Genomic DNA, 21,958 nt, shown 5'->3' with positions numbered 1-21,958 from the left:
AACTTGATAGAGTGAATAAGGACTTGAGAATATGGGTTTGCAAAGAACCTACTTCTGTTTCAAACCTGGGAAACTGCTGACCAAATCTCAGAGAAGTTAGAACATAAACCTTAGTCTCCATAATTATCAGTGAAACCAGTTTTTAAAAATGACACCTAACCACCAAATAGCCAACAATAGAAGTATTTCATAATTGGCAGCAACTAACCCTTTTCAACTTTCATTGAGATGAGAGATGAGATTCAGTCTGTAGTTTTCCCTTTGAAGCCCCAAGCTCTTTGCAAAGAAATGAATTTACTTCTCATGGAAATGAAGTGCTGGCCCTGTCTATAAGCAGTGGAAAATTCCCACGTGCCATCTTGTGGAGCTGTTGAATTAGTGATCAGAGAATTCAATATATATACTGACCAGATCTATGACTGCTTATATGGGTGATCAGATGTGCCACCTCACACTTCATACATCTATAAATGTAAACATTGGGCTATATAAACACTGGCTTTGTACTTAAAAGGAAAAAGGAAAATTAGCTCTACATTTAGGGTCTTATTCTTAGAGTCTCACTCGTTATTTTCTTCTAGCGTAAACACATTTCCATTTCTTGGCCATCCTTTTGAGTAGTATTCCCCTTAAATCATAGTTTAATATCAGTAGTCTTTTCAAAGCATGTGCCATGTTTGGGGTACCTTTTAGGTTCTTCACATGTTCCTTGTCCTTCTATGTAATTTTATCTTGCATTTCTTTCTTGGTTCATATCAATCTTCTTTACAGGTATCTTTTCCATAGATTCTCCAGTGCTCTTGGTTTTTATCCATTCTCAATACTCTGCTTCATTGACTTTAATGGTGTCTCTAAAAGAGGTCTCTTTGGAATGAAAAGTGGTGAAAAAGAGAGGTACTTTTTCTCAATGGCACTGTTAGTTTTGGCTTTCAGCTTCCAGAGTCTTAGTTTTTCTGGCAGCCATTCTGATAATACCTCTGCGTAGAAAACGCTTCTCAGTTTCAGACAGTGCTGAAAACAATTCTAAGCTCTATTAACCATGTCCTGAAAATTCAAAGCTTCAATATTTTTTCATCAGCTTAGGTTTCTTTCTGGACAAAGAGAAGAATACCCTGTGGTCTTGTTATCAAGCCCAGAGTTGACATATAGTGAGCTGTTTAGAACTGGAAGATTCTGGTCTTCGCCCGACTTTGGGACCCAAGTAGATCATGAGCCCATTTGACTGCAAGCCACTCTGGGTCTTGAACAACTCCAGGTATAAACATTCTGTGTGCCTTGAAGGCATTCTTCTCAATGTTAGCTAAAATTACTTGCTGTCCTTTTGGCCTTATTCCTTTTGTCTGTCTTGGGTGAGTTCCCCTGCAAACTTGGTGTTAAATTAAAGCCACCTTTCTTTCTTTCTTTTTGAACAATCTCTTGTCCTCCCATCTGCTTTATATGCCTCTTTTGGGTCTCCAGGAACACTGGGGATCAGGGAGAGGTAAGAGCCTGGCTTTCCTATCCAAGCAAGGAGAGAAAATGAGTCTGATGGGCTCCCATTTCCTCTGGCTCTCACATGATGTCACTATTGGAGTTGGCTCCCAAGAGAGGTGGTGTTTGTCACACCTGTGATGACTCTGTGGTTCTAGGTCACAGGTCTCCTTAGAGGGAGTCCAGTACCACCCCTTTAACACTAAACTTGGCTCACACACAGGCACCTCTCAGGACATCAGTAGGCCTCAGGTTTGCCGAGTTGGTTTGGTCTGGTCCATTTACAGACCCAAAACTATCTCTCCCCTCTCTCAGTTGGGCTCAAAGAATTTGATTTCCCTCATTCTAAGAAAATTTGCTCAACCTCTATTCTGACAGAGGATACCTTGGAAACTCAAAGGTGTTTTATCCTAAAGGTTTCAGAGTGATCTCAAGGCATTCACAGCTACTCCTCTTTTAGTTGGGGAGAGGATCATTGTCTGCAAGGCACAATCTCCAGTGATATAAAGGCGATTTTATGGCACTTTTCTAGATTACTATATAGTTTAACTCGTTTCCTAAACTGGGACATTTTTGAAAGGTCACTATTAATTACACCAGGACTCTGGTCATAAACAAGGGAAACTAGGATGTTTGACCACTATAAACTTCTTTCACTAGAGAAGAAAAGGAAACATAAATTTAGTCTATGGTGGGCATTCTAACACAATGGACAACAGTGTTCGAACTTTTAAACCTTGAGAGAAAAATCAAAATTTGTCTTCAAACAAAAGTGGATATTATACTAATTTCACAAAGTCCCATAGCTAAGTCTTTTATATATATATAATCAACCTTTATTGAAGATCAACTATATGCCAGGTCATACTAGCCATGGGGATACGCATATGAATAGATGTAGTTCCTGTCTGCTTTTTTGAAGAAAAAAGCCAGCTTTCTAAATCTGCTGTTCCTTCTGTGAAATTACACTTGGTCCTTATATTAGATGATAACATTAAAATTGAAATTGTGTTTGATGCCGTGGTGAATTCCTTTTCATTATTATTTAAAATCTCCTTTTATACAAATAGCAGTTGGAAGAATGGTTTGGATTGGGGATATGCCAATATTTCATTCTGTTTAAAATTGGATAATGTGATAACTCAGAAAAATGTGCATCCTGGCTTAGCCTAAGCACCAGTCATTTGTTATCGTGGCTGAATTCTGAGTAAATCTTGCCTAACCTTGTAGCTCAGAAGACAAAGTGCTCCCTGTTATATTTGATAGGCCCTGGAAGATAGTGCTGTACCTCAGGTTACTTCTGAGTAACTTGTGGGCAGATACCCTGTTCAAGTGGCATAAGTAGATTCAACAGAGTATAAAAATGTCTGGATTTATAATAATAACTCTTGTGAACATTAATAAATGGTGGAGGCCATTTTGTTTGCATTCCACAAAGGATGATCTTTTTGTAAGCTTGCTGTGTGGGGGAGATTTTGGGGCTCTTTTCCAAGATAACTTGGCTCTCGTTTGGCTGTTCTGTGAATTGATTACCTGGAAAATAATGTAAAGTACAATTACAGTGGTAAGTCACAAGTAGGGACAACTAGGAGGCAGGTTGTCTAGTATGCAGAAAAGCCCTACCTATTAAGGTAGACATTTAGGTCGATTGGTGGATTTATGGGATCATTTTAGGGTATTGTGCTCATTGGTGCTGGATACACATCATGATGCCTTGATTTTATGATGCAACCCTAGCTCAGCCGGCTCTGGAGAGGGTGAAACGAGAGGGGTATAAATTTATCATCACTTCTGGAAAAATAACTCAAAGCTCCCCAAATTCTAGAATATACCATGCGGTTGAATAGCTAATACCGTGCTGCCTCGTGTTTTCCTGAAATTGTTTCACATATGAGGGGTAGTCTTAGCTCTCCAAATAGATTGTTAGAAGGCACAACCCTGGGCGAAACTTGGAAGTATGAGGGGCTGCTGTTGGAAGAAGTCCTCCCACCTTCTCTCTCCTGGTATCCTCTCCACCCCTGAGGTCCCCAGCATCACTATCATTCGTTGGGTCCTCTTTCCCCTAGTAGGACATTATGCCCTCAGCCTGCCCAGTGTGACCTTTCCAAGTAGGCACATCTGGTTAGAATTCCAGCTCAGTACTTACTCTGTGACCTGTGGTAAGTTCCTTTTCTTCTGCTTTCCCCATCTGTATAAGGCTAAGATGCAGGGTGCGAGGAGTAAACAAAATGAGGGACTGAAACACCTTACACAATGCCTAGCATGTGTTAACAGCGCAATAAACAGTACTCCCTTTGGCTTCTCCTTCCTCATATCCCTCAGTCAAATTCTACCTACACATCACACTACACTCACTGGGGCTTTCATTTGGTTGGCTCACATCAATTATGTTTAGTAAATAAAAATGATGTACTTGTAGAGATTAAAAAGGCTTTAAAAGTGATCTAGACTAGAGGTTTTCAAGGAATGTTCTGTAGGGCCTCAGGTGCCCCTTGGGAAGGTGGCCGTCCTGACCAAGGAGTGGAGGGGGTGGGGCTCTGGCCTTTGACATCCTTTGATGAGAGAAATGCTGCTTTTATCAATTTTATATAGTGAGATTTTTATAAGATTTCATTTTAAGGATACAAAAGTGTTGTGTTCAAGAAAAAAGGTTTTCAAAGCTGCTTCATTTTATAGAGATTACAGATCACTACCTTGCTCCTTCCATTCCACCAAGTTATTGGGCTCCTCTTGGAGCACTTCTTTTGGACTTCTTTAATGCCATTTGACCAGGCTCCATGTTGGACTGTACTGATGTGAGCCTTGTTCAGTAAAGATTTATTAAATTTAAATTCCTCCCAAAGTGTCACAACTGTTTAGCATTAAAGCCCCTTCTATGAGTGTTGACATAATCCTTTCCAAGACATTGATGATCGCCAAGATTGTTTCACTACCCAATATATTTAGATTTCAAAAAGTGAACAAATCTTTAAAAATATTTGAAGAGAATTACTCAAGTAACACATAAATATAGGCTACTAAACATTCAAAGAATGTAAAAATGTAGGGAGTAAAAAGCAGAAGTGCTCCTTCACCCATCAGCTTTCCCCTAATCAAGACTAATTAATTCCCTACCCTGCTGTTGAACCACTGTTAAACATTAACTTGTAGCTTACCAGAGAGTATTCTATGTATTTACATAAATTCACATGTAGTTTTAGTTTTCTTCATATAAATAAAACCAGACTCATATTGTTCCATGACTTCATTTTTTTCCTCCTAACACAGCATAGAGATGTTTCCAAGTAAGTACACATGTGTTGATGTCACTCTTGTAAATACCTTCAGAGTAGTTCCATTATATTTCATGATGTGAGTGTCACTAAAAATGAGCAAAGAGATGGTTTCCTCTTTTTTCTGTTACAAGTATTCTCACAATGAAGTTTTTTTTTTTATGTGCCTTCATGTACATACTTGAAAGTGTACCTCTAGAAGAAATACCTGGAAAATTCCATAGTCAGTTGAAAAACTTGATCAGTGGAGAACATACGACTCTCTAAATTTCTATATTCATTCGTATTCCCACTAATAGAGTATGAGAGTATTTATTTCCTCATCATCTCAACCAAAACATAACATTTGAACTGGTATATTTTTCTCTTTTATTATATTTCCCATTTTATATATTAATTTTTCCAATCAGACTAAAGCGATATTTTATGTGTCTTTGTTTTTTGGTGGGGTTGAATATTTTTGCATATGTTATTTCCCTTTGTAATTTTTCTATAAGTTATCTTTTATAACATTGCACATGTTTCCACTGGGTTGCTTGTCTTTTTCTTACTGATTTTTAGCTTTCTTTGTATATTTTGACTATTAATCCTTTTTTATATATGCCTTTATATTTTAAGATAAATATATTTTATCTTAATCCCTTGTTATGTATGTTACACATATTTTCTCTTTTTTAAAAACGATTTTTATTTTATACTGGAGTATAGTTGATTTATTTACAATGTTGTGTTAGTTTCAGGTGTACAGCAAAGTGATTCACTTATACATATATCCATTCTTTTTCAGATTCTTTTCCATATGGGTTATTACAAAATATTGAATAGAGTTCCTTGTGCTATACAGTAGGTCCCTGTTGATCTATTTTACATATAGTAGTGTGTATATGTTAATCCCAAGCTCCTAATTTAACCCTCCCCACTACTTTTCCCCTTTGGTAACCATAAGTTTGTTTTTGATATCTGTAAGTCTGTTTCTGTTTTGTAAATAAGTTCATTTCTACCATTTTTTTTTAGATTCCACAGGTAAGTGATACCATATGATATTTGTCTTTCTCTGTCTTACTTCACTTAATATGACAATCTCTATGTCCATCCATGTTGCTGCAAATGGCATTATTTCATTCGTTTTTAGGCTGAGTTATATTCCATTGTATATATGTACCACATCTACTTTATCCATTCCTCTGTCGATGGACATTTATGTTGCTTCCATGTCCTGGCTATTGTAAATAGTGCTGCAAGGAACATTGGGATGCATGCATCTTTTTGAATTATGGTTGTCTCCAGATATATGCCCAGGAGTGGGATTGCTGGGTCATATGGTAATTCTATATTTAGTTTTTTAAGGAACCTCTATACTGTTCTCCATAGCGCCTGTACAAATTTACATTCCCACCAACAGTATAGGAGGGTTCCCTTTTCTCCACACCCTCTCCAGCATTTACTGTTTGTAGATTTTTTGATGATGGCCATTCTGACCACTGTGAGGTGATACCTCATTGTAGTTTTGATTTGCATTTCTCTAACAATTAGCGATGTTGAGCATCTTTTCATGTGCTTTTAGGCCATCTGTATGTCTTCTTTGGAGAAATGTCTGTTTAGATTTTCCGCCCATTTTTTGATTGGGTTGTTTGTTTTTTTCGATATTGAGCCGCATGAGCTGTTTGTATATTTTGGAGACTATTCCCTTATCAGTTGCTTCGTTTGCAAATATTTTCTCCCATTCTGTGGGTTGTCTTTTTGTTTATGGTTTCCTTTGCTGTGCAAAAGCTTTTAAGTTTAATTAGGTCCCTTTTGTTCATTTTTGTTTTTATTTTCACTACTCTAGAAGGTGGATTCAAAAAGACATTGATGTGGTTTATGTCAAAAAGTGTTCTGCCTATGTTTTCCTCTAAGAGTTTTATAGTGTCCAGTCTTATATTTAGGTCTTTAATCCATTTTGAGTTTATTTTTGTGTATGGTGTCAGCAAATGTGCTAATTTAATTCTTTTACATGTAGCTGTCCAGCTTTCCCAGCACCACTTATCGAAGAGACTGTCTTTTCTCCATTGTATATTCTTGCCTCTGATCATAGGTGTGCAGGTTTATTTCTGGGCTTTCTATCCTCTTCCATTGATCTATATGTCTGTTTATACGCCAGTACCATACTGTCTTGATTACTGTAGTTTTGTAGTATAGTCTGAAGTCAGGGAGCCTGATTCCTCCAGCTCTGTTTTTCTTTCTTAGGATTGCTTTGTCTACTAGGGGTTTTTATATTTTTATACAAATTTAAAAAATTTTTGTTCTAGTTCTGTGAAAAATGCCATTGGTAGTTTGATAGGGATTGCATTGAATCTGTAGATTGCCTGTGGTAGTATAGTCATTTTGACGATACTGATTCTTCCAGTCAAAGAACATGGACTATCTTTCCATCTGTTTGTGTCATCTTTGATTTCTTTCATCTGCATCTTATAGTTTTCAGAGTAACAAATTGAATTTTCTCTTAATTTGTTGTTTAATTTTTAATTATGTTTATGGCCCTTTTGATATACAGGATTTATATTTCCATACAGCCATCTCCATTGATCTTTTGCCTGTTCTGTCAACTCTTCCTCCCTAATCCAAACAATTCTTTCCACCTTTCTTTCTAACATTCTTGTCTAAGACACTGCCTCCTCTTGCCAGGACCACTGCAATAGTCTTCTACCTCCTGGTTCTCCACAATTCATTCTCCACACCTCCTCCACTTGAAAATGTCTATCAGATATTACTTGTCTTCTTACAATTCTTTAATTTCCTCAAATTACATTTAGGATAAAATCCAAATTTCTTACTCTGGCTTACAAAGTTCTAAATGGTCTGGCCTACCTCTCGGATTTCATCTCTTATGGTTACAATGCTTCAGTTACCTAAACATTTAAGTCTCTCAAAAAAGCTAAGTTTAGTTTTCGTTTATGGCATTTGCACTGGTTATTGTCCCTGAATAGAAAGCACCCCTTCCAGCTCTTTGAACGACTTGCTCCTTGACATTCAAATCACAATTTACATTTAATATCTTCAGAGGATATTTCCCTCCAAAAATAGTCACTGTAATTTTGACCATCACACCAGCTTTAATTCTCACCATAACACACATATCACTATTTGATCCTCTTTTTATTCGTTCATTGTTGGTTGAATGATCAGTCTACTTATTACCTATATAACCACTCAACTACCTATCCATCCATCCACTTACCTATCTATTCACCTATAAATGTACGTTTTCAGTCATTCATCCATCAGTCTCTCCATCTATTCATCCATTTCTTCTCTTTGACCTTGTGACCAGTACTTAAAAAATGTATTTACTGCCATTTCTGAAGTGTTTGGGGAGGAAGTAGAGATAAATACATATGATTAATTTATAGGGTGGGCATATAATTCATAATCCAAACCAGGACACTTTTGAGAGTAAAAGGAATTATAATTACACTGAGACAAGCGGTATAAACTGGGACTATCTCAGGCATATGATTATCCAGTTAACTATCAGAAGTCTTTTATTTAAATTATTGAAACTTGATACTATTTTAATATTTGGTATGCTTTTTATTCCTTTATTCTTTACTTAATAAGGTCATTGACTATTCTAATATTTAATATTATCAAATTCACATAACTCTATGTTAGACTTTTTCTTGGGATTAAGTTACATTTGTAGCAGAAATAATATTGTTGAGGAATTGATATATTGCATTTGGTCAGAAATGACATTATTAAGAAACATAATGTATCTGTCCATTTATTTCAGCTTTTAAATATATTTCAGAATATTTAATGTTTTCTTCATATGAATCCTGTATAATTTTTGGTTAACTGCTTTCTAAATTCTTTTATATTTTGTTGAGCTGATGTAAATGAGATATGGTTTTTTTCACTTTATTTCCTTACCTATTATTGTTAGTATGTAGGATAACTCAATATTTGTTTATTTCATAACCATTTAGAGCCCTATTTCAGATTTTTTTCTTTCATCTCATGTTATTTGTGTAGGAAATATATTTATGCTTACTGTGGAAGATTGTGTTTTTTAAAGATGGCTACGATAGCATCTCCCATCCCATGTGCTCTTCTGTATATGACATTGTCACTCCTCCACCAAGAGTCCCCATCCACTGAATGTGGGCTTAGTGACTTACTTAGAGCCAATAGAATGCAGCAGAAGGGTTGCTGTGTGACATCTGAGCCATTCAGTTTCTGCCTATTCTCTTGAAACACTTCCCTCTGGATGCTCCCTGTTGGGAAGCTCCTGAGTACACAGATGCCATGGTTTGAGGAGTCCAAGCCACATGGAGAAGCCATGGTGTGCCAGTATTCTGGTTTACAGCCTCAGATGAGCATTTTAATTATACTTGTCCAGGCACCAGCCATGTGAACATTTCCACATGATTCCAACCCCAGTCATCTTAGTCACCCCCCGCCATTCTTCCTAGCTAAGGCCCCAGACATTGAGGAGCAGAGACAGGCCATACCCAATGTGCCCTATCCAAATGCCTCATGCTCTGAATCTATGAGCACTAAGTTCATGGTGTTACATAGCAATAGGTAATGGAAGATTCATGAATCAGTGAATAGAATACGAAGTCATAATAACTTTGCCATTTGTTAGTCCTGAGACTTTCATCATATCAATTCAGCTTTCTTAGACTCAAGTTTCCTTATCTATGAAATGGGGACAGTGTTACCTGCCTTTCCAAAACCACAGAGAATTGGTGAGAATCAAGTGAGAAAATTATGTGAAAGCACTTTGTGAAAACTGATGTGGAAGTGTAAACAACTCTCCATAAATATGAAAAGATGCATAAACATAAATATGATGATTAAGTTTTGAGTCAATATACAGATATTTCTTTCTAACGTCAAATAGGCTTAATGATTTCCCTGGGCAAAGCTGGCTGGACCATCTCCTGGGAAAGGAGATCCTGGTCCCATGGAACCGCATGCTAGATCTGTGAAACATGAAAAGAACTCTCTGCTCTTTAACGATAAATGACTGAAATTTCTTCTGGGAGAGGCAAGATTTGTGTGGTTCTATTCAGGATTGAAGAAATCCAGATATCTCAAACGTGACCTGAGGTAAAAGTGAAACTGCTAGAGAGTGTCTCATCTTTGTTGAGGTTTTTCTTTACAAACTAAGGTCACCACATTAGAAACAATCGAAACCACTAGTTGGGAGAGCTACTTACTCTGTTACTCCAAGGCAAACTGAGGCATCAGCCACAATGGCTTACATCTCCAGCATGAAGTGCCAGACCATCCATGATGAAGCTAAGCTCGCCAATTTCCATGCAACCCAAGAAAATCAGAGTTCGATAAAAAAGTGTTTGTCCTTTAGAAGAGCAGAGAGAGAGGGATCTCACTCTCAGTGTTTCCACTCTGTTTTCTTGTGAATCTAAAAAAGGAAGTTGTTTATACAGAAAGTAGAAAGATGTGAACTTCCTGATTTTTATGCCTGGGTTGTTCTCAAACCCAGTTGCTGCTCACCCTCTTTTTGACTCTCTTAATTCTGCTGCATCTAAAACAATGGGGCATCACTTTAAATTGTCTGTTTTAAGAATTTTACGGCTGTGAATAGGCAAATGAATAGGATTTAAGGCTTAAGGGTAGTGTGATCTATTGGAAGGGACATTTACTTTTTAGTAAGACCTTGATTCAAATCTTATTACACATGTATTAATAGTATTGACTTCAGCTATCTGCCTACACGCTTTGAAACTCAGAAATGGGGTTAACAGGGATAGTACTATTTACTTCCTTATGCTATTGTGAGGATTAAATGGCCTCTTATGTTTGGGGAAACAAAGTCATGTTGACATTTTTACCCCAACTTCCCTGGATCAGATCTTCTGCAAACATTACTGCTGAACATACCAACAATTTCCTTCCTCTTTGTCAATTTTCTCCAGGTATATCTGGAACTTCCCAGGTGTTTCTACAAATGCTCATGCATGGGTCTCAGGCCTCATAAAGTTTAGAATAAAACAGTTCCTCAGCCTCTAACTCCTCACCCTGTAGACTTCAGGGTGGAGATTAGACATAAATTCCTCTCTATAATTTTATTTTCCTTCTCCCTCCTGACTTACCTTCCTGTTCAAGTTTATAACTGAACTACCTCTTACTTGAATGCAAATCAATTCATGAAATAGACTTGGGAATCACCAGACCTCCCAGTTTCTAGGCACAGCAGACGCTGAGTTCTAATTTGGGCTCACTGGGACATCTGGCACACACAGTCTCACAGACACGATCAAATTTAGCCCAGGAATGGCTAAGTGACAATCCAAGATCACACAGTCAGGACTCAAACTCAGGTCTTGGGCCACCACAGAGCCTCTTCTACATGCCACAGGATCAGCCGCTTTCCCATGGGTGGCTTTGGAAGAGTCCACTCTGCAACAGTAGACTCAAAGCCTATTTTGTGGCTTAGCCTGGTAGCTGCCTTCCATGATATTGACCTACAAAGGTCACCCTGAAAAGCCTGTGACGCCTCCTTACTCAGTAGGAAAAAAAAAAATCACATCTTTATTTTCCACCCTTGGCAAATATGGGAGTGTACTTTTCTTGAGTAAATACTCATTCTTTGTGTTTAATTTCTATTGTGTATTCACAGTTTCCGTTTGCGGGCCGAGTCATGGCTTAAATTAAGCCGACCTCATAACATTTCATGTTTAATCCCTTCCCTTTCCTTTTATATGTTGTTAAAGTTCTGGGATATTTCTTGGGAGTATTAGCAGAAAAGCGAAGTAGTGCAGTCACACACATACATAAAGAACAATCCGGGGATTTTTGATCCCCTGTCAAAGAAGCAGACCAGCCAGCAGCTAGATTCAGGTGCAAGTGACATGCAGTTAGTGCTCATGGGGATCAGCTTAGATAGCCCATCCAGCTCCCTACTGTGAACACCCCCTGAAACTCAGAAAACTCAGATGTGGAAAATCAATATAGCATTGGTTTCCAGTAAAAAAAACTAATACCTGAACTGATGTAGTAAAAAGAGATGCATAGTCAGTTAAAATAAGCCTTCAGAGTCCCTTTTAAGAGGAAGGTGTGCAGGCCTCTCCAAGTCTCAGCCAAATATTTTCTACTTTTTTGGAGGGTCTGGACTACAGACCTCAGAAAAATATACGAAGCTCTTGGCTCTACCTTGAGACTCCTGAGGAGATAGGAAAGTCATAGTTGCATTATTTTGTATAAGGAGAAAGGGGCTTCCTGTAAATGGAAATGTCATATAACTATTATGTTATAACCAGGACTTTTATCATTAGGAATGTTTGGAAAAAAATGTCTCCTGAATAATTCCTTTATGTCCTTCCTCATTGTCCTTATTCAGATTTCACTTCATTTCAGTGTCTTTTTAGACGTTTTGGGCTGGAATTTAAACCAAATTGAAACTTGTATCAAAAACCATAACCACCAGACTGACTTTCTAACCCTGAATCAAAGACAGATCAATCAGTCAATATTTATTTAAGACAAAGGGTAAATAAAATGATTTACTTTAATTTTTTTCTTTCATTTGAAAATTCCAGTGAATAGGTTTAAAATAAAACAGACATTTTTTCCTTCTTTTGATCAAGAACATCAAAATATTCTCAAAAATGAACTGAACAAAATGTCTGGATTGTTAATTCTAGGGTCTGCAATCAAAGGGAGAGGTTGAGATCACTGTTTGCGTCATTAGGAAGGTACATCTTATTACTGAGATGCTGGGAAGATTAATAAGCTTTTTGTAACCATTGGTCATTTCTTGTTGGTGTCCCCCTTGACTTTAGGAAGTTGATTATCTGAGACTTGGCTTGATTCCTATACTCTCTTGGTGCTGTGTTGGCTAGGAAGTCCTTGGAATGGCTGGGAAACTGTTAACCAATCAAATCATTGTTCTGTGCACTCCCATTAGCTCCTGAAGCTTACAGAAGATTAGGTACAGTTCCAGCTTTCTGGAAAAAAAAAAAAAAAAAGGGCAAAAACCTAATTTTCAAAAGGTATTGTAGGAAAGCTCTCCCTTTTATGCCTGCATTATTTAAAATAATTACCGTAACACCTGCACTTTGCTTTCTCTGAGGAAACCTCAAGTTTTTGTACTAGGTAAAAATAAACCCCAGGACCACTTTGTACCCTGAAATTTGCAGAGAAACAAGACTCTCAATGCAGTCTGACATTTCCATTAGTGTTCAAATGAATGATGGCCAAGCAGCTCCCATTGGAGCCCTCCAGTCTTCAACTAAATGTAACAGGAAATTACTCCTGACACTTCAGGGGACAATTGTTCTCCACCCCCCACCCCATCTCTGTATACCCAGAGTCTCACTATTGTCACTTATCTTGATTTAGATCAATTTGTGCCAAAGATAAGAATTTCCATTTTAAAATAACAATAACTGATACTTACTGACTTTGTTGCTGTGCGCAGGCCTCTCACTGCAGTGGCTTCTCTTGTTCCGGAGCACGGGCTCTAGGAGCGTGGGCTCAGTAGTTGTGGCCCACGAGCTCTAGAGCGCAAGCTCAGTAGTTGTGGCGCACGGGCTTAGTTGCTCCACGGCATGTGGGAATCTTCCCGGGCCAGGGCTCGAACCCGTGCCCCTGCATTGGCAGATGGATTCTTAACCACTGCACCACCAGGGAAGTCCTGACTTAATCTTTAACACAACTACATGAGGGAGGTATTATGATTCCCATTTCACACAGGAAGAAAGTAGAGGCATAATGTACATTCCCTATGTAGGCTCTTTAAGAGCCTGACTTGTTTTGCTCACTGCTGTATTCTCAGCATCTAGAAGAATGCCTGGCACATAGCAGGCATTCAGTAAATACTTGCAGAATGAATGAATGAATACACAAACAACCCCCAAGGTCACATAGCCAACTGGGACCCAGACTCGGCTGTCTGACCAATGCCTGTGCCCTTTGCAGCCTCAGTGCATGTTTGCAGGCAGTGTGGCTGCCCTGTGATCTCGCTCAGCTCGGAAGAGGAAAATACGGCTAACTGCTCATTGTCATAGCCTCTGTGAAATCACCAGCCAGAGCAGGATCAGATTTAAGTCCTTAGGGCTGCTGTTGTTTGGGTTTGATACAAATAGTCTGATGAACTGAAGAAGTAACATGGTGTAGCGCAATCTGAAAGAACACCTAACCTCTCAATGTTCCAGTCCCATCCTCTGTAAAATAGGAATAAGTATACTTACCTCATATAGGTATTGTGAGGGTTAAATGGAAGCAATGTAGATGAAACACCTAGCACCAATGTCTCACACAGAGCAAGCATTCATTATTAGTTTACTTTGTCTTTCTCCTGTTGAATCTGAGGCTGTGTCATGGATTTTTGGACAGGGAACAAAATTCTCTGCTCTTTTCCTTTTGAGCAAAATATGGAGGGGGGGGAGGGCTTCCCTGGTGGCACAGTGGTTAAGAATCCACCTGCCAATGCAGGGGACACGGGTTCGAGCCCTCGTCTGGAAAGATCCCACATGCCGTGGAGCAACTAAGCCCGTGCGCCACAACTACTGAGCCTGCGCTCTTAGAGCCCGTGCGCCACAACTACTGAAGCCCGCGCACCGCAATGAAGAGTAGCCCCTGCTCGCGCAAGTAGAGAAAGCCCATGCACAGCAACAAAGACCCAACGCAGCCAAAAATCAATAAATTAATTAATTTTAAAAAACGAATAAAAAAAAATATGGAGGGGGAAAGCCTGAACAAGGACATTCGCCCCTAGGGTATGAAAGACACAAATGTACTCAATTCGTGCTGACTGTTCACCTGCAGGTAAAAATGTTTCCTTGCAGATATTTCAGCGCGTGTGTAAAATACTCTGAGATAATCCTGGCATTAGTGGACATGGAAAAAATGCCAAACAGACTGAGGGGTTGTGGATGCTGCAATAGAGCCTAACTAAATAGGTTATGAAACGCTGTAGGAAATGTCTAAGGCTCTAGCTTTTTGGAGGTTAAGGAGGGAAGCCTTTTCAAGATTGTTATTGAGAGAAGGAAGGATGGTAACTAAACATTACAAAGGATTAAAATTTTGAGAAAACCCGTATTTAAAAAAATGTACATATGGAGCTAAAAAATCTGAAAATATCCCTTATGGAAAAAAAAGGAGTGGCTTCCTAAATTTAATTGAAATGCTTTTGAACTTTTTCCTTGAATATAGCATGGGATCCTGTGTGGGACTGAGGAGGGAGGGAGAGTCTTGGGGGAAAAGAAGAGAAGTGGGGAGCTGAACTGTAGAGTGGGGTCACCTGTGTTGCTGGCCCTAGGTCTGCTGCTCATCTCAGCTGAGCCCTGCAGCAGGAGCTAGCTTTGGAAATGAGCTTTAATTTCGAAGAGGGAAAGGAAAAGGAAGGGTGGTAAGCGCTCATGGTAGAGGCCTCCTATAGACAGGAGTCCTGGGAGCCCCTGCTCAAGAGCTGCTGGCATGTTCCCCGTGTGCTGTTCTGAGCCTGCGGGGTGTTGCAGTTTAAATTCAGAAGAAAATGCTTCATCCCAAACAGGACACTCAGCCAGAACCCACGCAAAGTCCCCCAGATGGGAAATGAGCTCTCCCCTATTTTCTTGTTTCCTGATTTACATTTACCCAGAGACTTAGCACCATTGCTTGATCTCTATAAACTGTCTTGGAGATTTGAACAACTGAAAGAAGGTCTTTAGTGGAATGTTTTCCCCCTGAGATGATAGGTAGTAAAGCCAGATTTAGGAATGGGAAAGACAGAGCAAATATGAAGTCCCATTTGTCTTTTCTCTTTCTGCCACCTGCACGGCTACTTTAAGTAGCAGTGTGATGAGGGATGTCTGTTTATATCTCATTTCCATGACTATTTCATGTGTCTTCCTTTTGCCTGCCATCTTTTTTTATTCTTGTCCTTATTTATCACTGCAATCCTCCCTTCCAGCTATTTAAATTTCCAGTCTCTCTCTTCTTCCTTTCTAGTACACTCACACAAGACTTTCCGAGCTTGATAGGTTTAGAGATGCCCCTTTTCACCTCTCCTAAAGAGTTAAATGCAAGAGATTTTTATTTTAGAGTTAATTTAAAGGAATATTTCTCTGAAAACTTTTTTAATAACTTGGAATGCCTTTTGAGATAATTTGATACAGGTTAGGGTGTACCAGAAGGAGGGCCGTGCATTCCAGCACGGGAGATCGTGGTAGATCCCAAGCAAAGTAAAATAAATTTGTCTTCGGTAACATGATAGCCCCAGAGGAGACTGAAATATAATTTAGAGGCGAGCTAACATGTTTTCTGTGAGGACGATAACTGACTAAATTATCAACACTGTACCTTGATAATATGATTATCAAGTTTGATAAGAACTCCAAAGATCTTATTATCCATGTCTCACTCCCAAATGCCTAAAATCAACTTTACATTATTCATGCATAGCTAAACCAAAGCATTTGGCATTCTCCTATTATCTAGCACTCTTCTCCTTCTGTAACATGTTTAGGAAAGTGACGATGATTCAAAATCCATAATATATTCTATATAAAATAACTATATGTCTAATACTAGTTATTTTGTTGGCTGTATAACTCCTTTGGGGATTACACCCTTATTTCTTTCCCAGTAATGCTCTTTACTTATTTTTTCTATCCATCCTGGCTTGTTCATTTATTCCACAGCTGGTGAATTCCTACAAGCACATAATGCTGCATGCTGGGCATTAGAAACGCTGTGGTGAATGGACAGACATGGCTAGATCATCCTGGAGCTTAACATCTACTGGTTTCTTTAAGTGCTTTGTTTAAAAAAATAAGAAAAAAAGCTTATTCCTTCCTTTGGATATCAGTACTTTCAAACAGCAAATACAATGTATCCTACTTAAAGGCTGAAATAATTTGACTCATAAAACTATACCTTGGCGGGGGGTGGGTGGCAGTGGTGGTGTGATGAATTGGAAGATTGGGATTGACATATATACACTAATATGTATAAACTAGATAACTAATAAGAACATGCTGTATTAAAAAAGAATTCAAACAAGAAAAAAAGACTATACCTTGAAATCAATCATTTATCTGTAAAGTACCTGCAGGGTGTGAGTCATTGGATATGATAAGATATACCACAAATGAAACCCAGATGCAATCTTTGAGGAATATATAGCATATACACACATACATTTTTACTATTTTCTATTTTTGAGCTAGCTTTATTTTTAAAGTTTATTTTATAGAGGTATAATTTACATGAAATAAAATTGATAGATCTTAAGTTTTCAGTTTAATTTTGATAAATGCCTATGGTTATACAATACACATCTCTAATAAGATAAAGAACATTTCCATTATCCCAGAAAGTTTCTTTCCCCCATCCAGTCAATTCCCACCTTCCCCCAGTCCCAGAGTCCACTACTGTTCCAAATTCTCTCACCATAGATTAGGTTTGTCTGTTCTTGGACTTCACATAAATGGAATCAGATAGTATGTACTTTTTGGTTTCTGGGTTTTTTTTTTTCCTTCATATTATGTTTTTCAGATTCATCCATATTACTGAGTATAACAATAATTGGTTCCATTTTAATTCTCAGTAGCATTCCATTGCATAGATATATCAGAATTTGTTTATCCATTCAGTTATTGATGGACATTTGGGCTGTTTTTAGTTATTATAGTTATGTTTCTTATACAAGTCTCTATGTGGACTTTTTTTTTCCATTTCTCTTGGGTAAAGCCATAGAATGGGATTTCTGAGTTATAGAATAAGTTTATGTTTAACTTTATAAGAAACTGCCAAACAATTCTTCAAAATAGTTGTACTATTTTACACTTCCGTCAATGATATATGAGAAGTTTAATGCTCCACATTTTCACCAATGATTTGTATGCCAGTCTTTTATTGTGATTTTATGATTACTTTACGTATTATAGATATAGTCCTAAGTTAGAAATATTTATATAAATATTTTTTCCCAGTATGTGGATTTTTCTCATTAGTGTTCTCCCAAATGTATTGCTACATCCTATTTATTTCTGTGTTTCATCCCCAGTTAAATTAGACTTTTGAAATAGAAAAGCTAAGAATTCAAATTTGAAAAAAATTATTGTAGCATCTCTTCCCTGAAGAAATAAACACAGAATGCCTTTGCTAATTAAATGCAAGAAAGGCCAGAGGGTATAAAGAAGTCAGAAGATAAAGCTAAAAATATTTTCCTATCACACAGGGTTGAAAAAAATTTTAAGGCCACACCATGCAGCACGCGGGATCTTGGTTCCCTGACCAAAGTTCGAACCTGGGCCCCCTGCATTGGGAGCACAGAGTCTTAACCACTGGACCGCCAGGGAAGTCCCTATTTTTTGAAAAGTGAGAATAGAAATACATACACACAATTGTAGGCAGAGAACAAGGAGAGAATGATGAGAAAGACCTCAAGAGACAGGTGCAAGAGAGGGGAATGTTAGGGAATTCCCTGGAGGTCCAGTGGTTAGGACTCCGTGCTTTCATGCTGAGGGCCAGGGGTTCAACAACTGGTCGGGGAACTAAGATCCCTCAAGCCGAGCTGCATGGCCAAAGAAAAAAAAAGAAAAAGAAAAAAAAGACAGGTGCAAGAAGGGGAATGATTAATGGAGCCAGGCTTGTGAAGAGATGGGAGGAGATAAATTAAGGAGACAAGAGACGGGGTTCAGCTCAGAAAGATAGCTAGCACTTTGCCTGAGACAGAGATGGGGAAGGGAGGGATGAAAATGCAGAAACATGTTGGCAGAGAGAAGGGAATTTGTAGAATGTCCTGTCAAATGGCTTTGATCTAAGTAAAGTACAGGGTAAGTCACTCCAGAGACTGAGAAAGGCGTAAGTTGGGCTGGGGGCTTGAAGATCATGTGTTGCAGTGAGAAGTCTGGAGGAGATGAAGGAAAGGACTGTCAGTCAGAAATTACAGGCCATGATTTATAAGGTGACCCTTTGGTTCGCTGGCCAGGCCATCTGCAACACCTTCCTTCAGAGCAGGAAGGAAAAGGAGTTAGTGTAGAGTTGGGCATTTAAAAGGTAGACAAAGTAATAGGACAAGGTGGTGTAGAATATCAGATGTTGAAAAGTCCATTACTGAACCAGTAGACAAAAGTCTGCCTCTATCATGAGGAGGGAGAAGTTCAAGGTCAGAGGAAGGCTGGTGGTGTAGAAGAATATGAAGCTCCTGAGAGCAAATGTGTTAAATGATGTTAGAGTTAGTCTGATTGCTTCCAAGTTTTGGCAATTATGACTAAAGCTGCTATAAACATCCATGTTCAGGTTATGTGTGGGCATATGTTTTCAGCTCTTTTGGGTAAATACCAAGGAGTGTGATTGCTGAATTGTATGATAAGAGTAGGTTTAGTTTTTTAAGAAACCATCAAACCGCCTTCTAAAGTGGCTGTACTTTTTGCATTCCCACCAGCAATGTCTGAGAGTTCCTGTTGCTCCCCATCCTCACCAGCATTTGGAGTTGTCAGTGTTCTGGATTTTGGCCATTCTAATAGGTACGTAGTTGCACCTTGTTGTTTTGATTTGCATTTTCCTGATGGCATGTGATGTGGAGAATCTTTTCATATGTTTATTTTCCATCTGTATATCTTTTTTGCTGAGGAATCTGTTAAGGTCTTTGGCTCATTTTTAAATCAGGTTGTTTGTTTTCTTCTTGTTGAGCTTTAAGTGTTCTTTGTATATTCTGGAGAATAGTCATTTACCAGATGTATCTTTTACAAGTATTTTATCCCAGTCTGTGGCTTATCTTCTAATTCTCTGATATTGTCTTTTGCAAAGCAGAACTTTTTAATTTTAATGAAGTCCAGCTTATCAATTATTTCTTTCATGGATAGTGTCATTGGCACTATATCTAAAAATGTATCACCATACCCAAGGTCATCTAAGTTTTTTCCTATGTTATCTTCCAGGAGTTTTATAGTTTTGTGTTTTACACTTAGGTCTATGATCCACTTTGAGTTAATTTTGGGGAAAGGTGTAAGGTCTGTGTCTAGATTCATTTCTTTGCATGTGGATGTCCACTTATTCCAGCATCATTTGTTGAAAAGACTATCGCCTTTGTTCCTTTGTCAAAGATCAGTTGATTATATTTATAGCAGTCTATTTCTGGGCTCTTCATTTTATTCCACAGATCTATTTGTCTAATCTTTCACCAATACCACATTGTCTTGATTACTGTAGCTTTGTAGTAAGTCTTGAAGTCAGGTAAGCATCAGTCCTCCAGTTTCAATATTGTGTTGGCTATTCTGGTCTTTTGCTTCTCCATATAAGCTTTAGAATCAGTTTGTTGATATATTTATCAGTAGGTGAAGAGATAAATAAACTGTGATACATCCAGACAATGGCATATTATTCAACACTAAAAGGAAATGATCTAGCAAGCCATGAAAAGATGTGGAGGAACCTTAAGTGCTTATTACTAAGTGGAAGAAGCCAATCTGAAAGGGCTACGTACTGTGTGATTCCAACTATATGACATTCGGGAAAGAGCAAAACTATGGCGACAGTAGAAGATCATTGGTTGCTGGTGGGAGGATGGTGCAGGGAGAGATGAACAGGTGGAGCACAGAAGATTTTTAGGGCAGTAAAAAAACACTCTATATGATATTATAATGGTGGATACATGTCATTATACATATGTCCGAACCCATAGAATATGCAACACCGAGAGGGAACCCTAAAGTAAACTGTGGGCTCTGGGTGATTATCATATGTCAATGTAGGTTAATCCTACATTGAAAAAGAGAATGTACCATTTTGATGAATGTTGATAATGGGAGAGGCTATGCATGTGTCGGGGCAGGGGTTATATGGGACATCTCTGTACCTCCCTATTATTTTGTTGTAAATCTAAAACTGCTCTATAAATATCAAATCTTTAAAAAAATTTTGACCAAGTGCGCCTTCTTGAAAGTGATTCCTTTTTTCTGGTCACCTAGTTCCTTTCTGTTGGAAAAAATTCTCTCTCACCGGTAATTCTGTTTTACATTTGGAACTGCTGAGCTTGCATATTAAATTTACTTTTGCTTTGCCACACAGCTCTATATGTTTTGTAGAAAATGAGATACTAAAAATAGAGGAAGAAAAAGAGAGAAAAAAAGCAAGACACATGGAATCTTTATGGGGCTGTACGTAAAACAACATATCTCATAATGAGCCCCTGCCAGAATGTTGAGAAGGCTCATTTATAAACTTTTTGGTCTCTTTTACATTCCTCATGTCTTCCTGTCTTAACTAAAATTTGCTAATAGTCATTGAGCACATTTCATCATCTGCTTGCAGATTCTAATTTTCCCTCAGTCTTGCAATAAATACACTCAAGTATTCTGCCAAAAACACAGTCTCCTGTGAAGATCCATTTAATAAGAAAAGTGAAAGGAGGAAACTGAACTTACTCTAGCTTTGGCTTGGGTTGCGGTAGAGCCTTCAATCTCATTTGCCTTTAATAATAGTTGACTATGCCAATTCATTAAAAAATTAACAATAGCTCTGAATCAGTGTTTGACATAATAACTACAACCCAATATATTCCTTGGCTAAATATTTCCAGCCCTCAGTCAATGGTTATTGTCATATAAACCCAGATTTTCCATCCTATTTTCTGTTTGGCCTAGGATAAATGGCTCATCAGTTGTATCTAAGTTTAGAATTTTAGAATCCTTCTGAAATCTAGTCTTATTATCTATCTGTTATCTATTATTGTCTTTCTGGAGTCTATTATTGTCCCTCCAGCTTCAATTATTCTTCCTTTAAATTGTTTCAGACCAATAGGCAAGTCTCCTAATCTCCAGGGAAGGACGTGTTCTTGTGACCTAATCCAGAACTCAGTAAACTGTGCTGTTTTAATTTAATAATAGCGAGGGGAAATGCAAGGTATGAAAGTCAGCGCCCTCAAGGATATAAGCATCTAGGTGGGGAGGCAAGACACATGCACGTGAAAAGAAAGCTGCAAGCTAGGGTATTAACTGCCTAGTTTAGGGTGTTGAACACGTGCTGTAGGAATTCAGAAGCTGGAGAAATCACTGTGGGCTGGAGAACTCAGGAAAGATTTTGTGAAGGGATGGAGACTGAAGGATAAATAGGATGCCAAGAGGAAGACGGAAGTGGGTGGGGTTGTCCAGGTGGAAGCCATTGTAGGTGAGGCACAGAGATGGAAAGGCAAATGAGAACTTGGGAAATGATGATTAGAACACAACAGAGAGCGAGGATTGAGCTCAGAAAGGGGAGATGTGATTGGAAATCCA

Source organism: Balaenoptera ricei, chromosome 3 (genome assembly GCF_028023285.1).
Source record: "Balaenoptera ricei isolate mBalRic1 chromosome 3, mBalRic1.hap2, whole genome shotgun sequence".
NCBI lineage: Eukaryota > Metazoa > Chordata > Mammalia > Artiodactyla > Balaenopteridae > Balaenoptera > Balaenoptera ricei.
Note: the sequence above shows the minus strand (reverse complement) of the source record.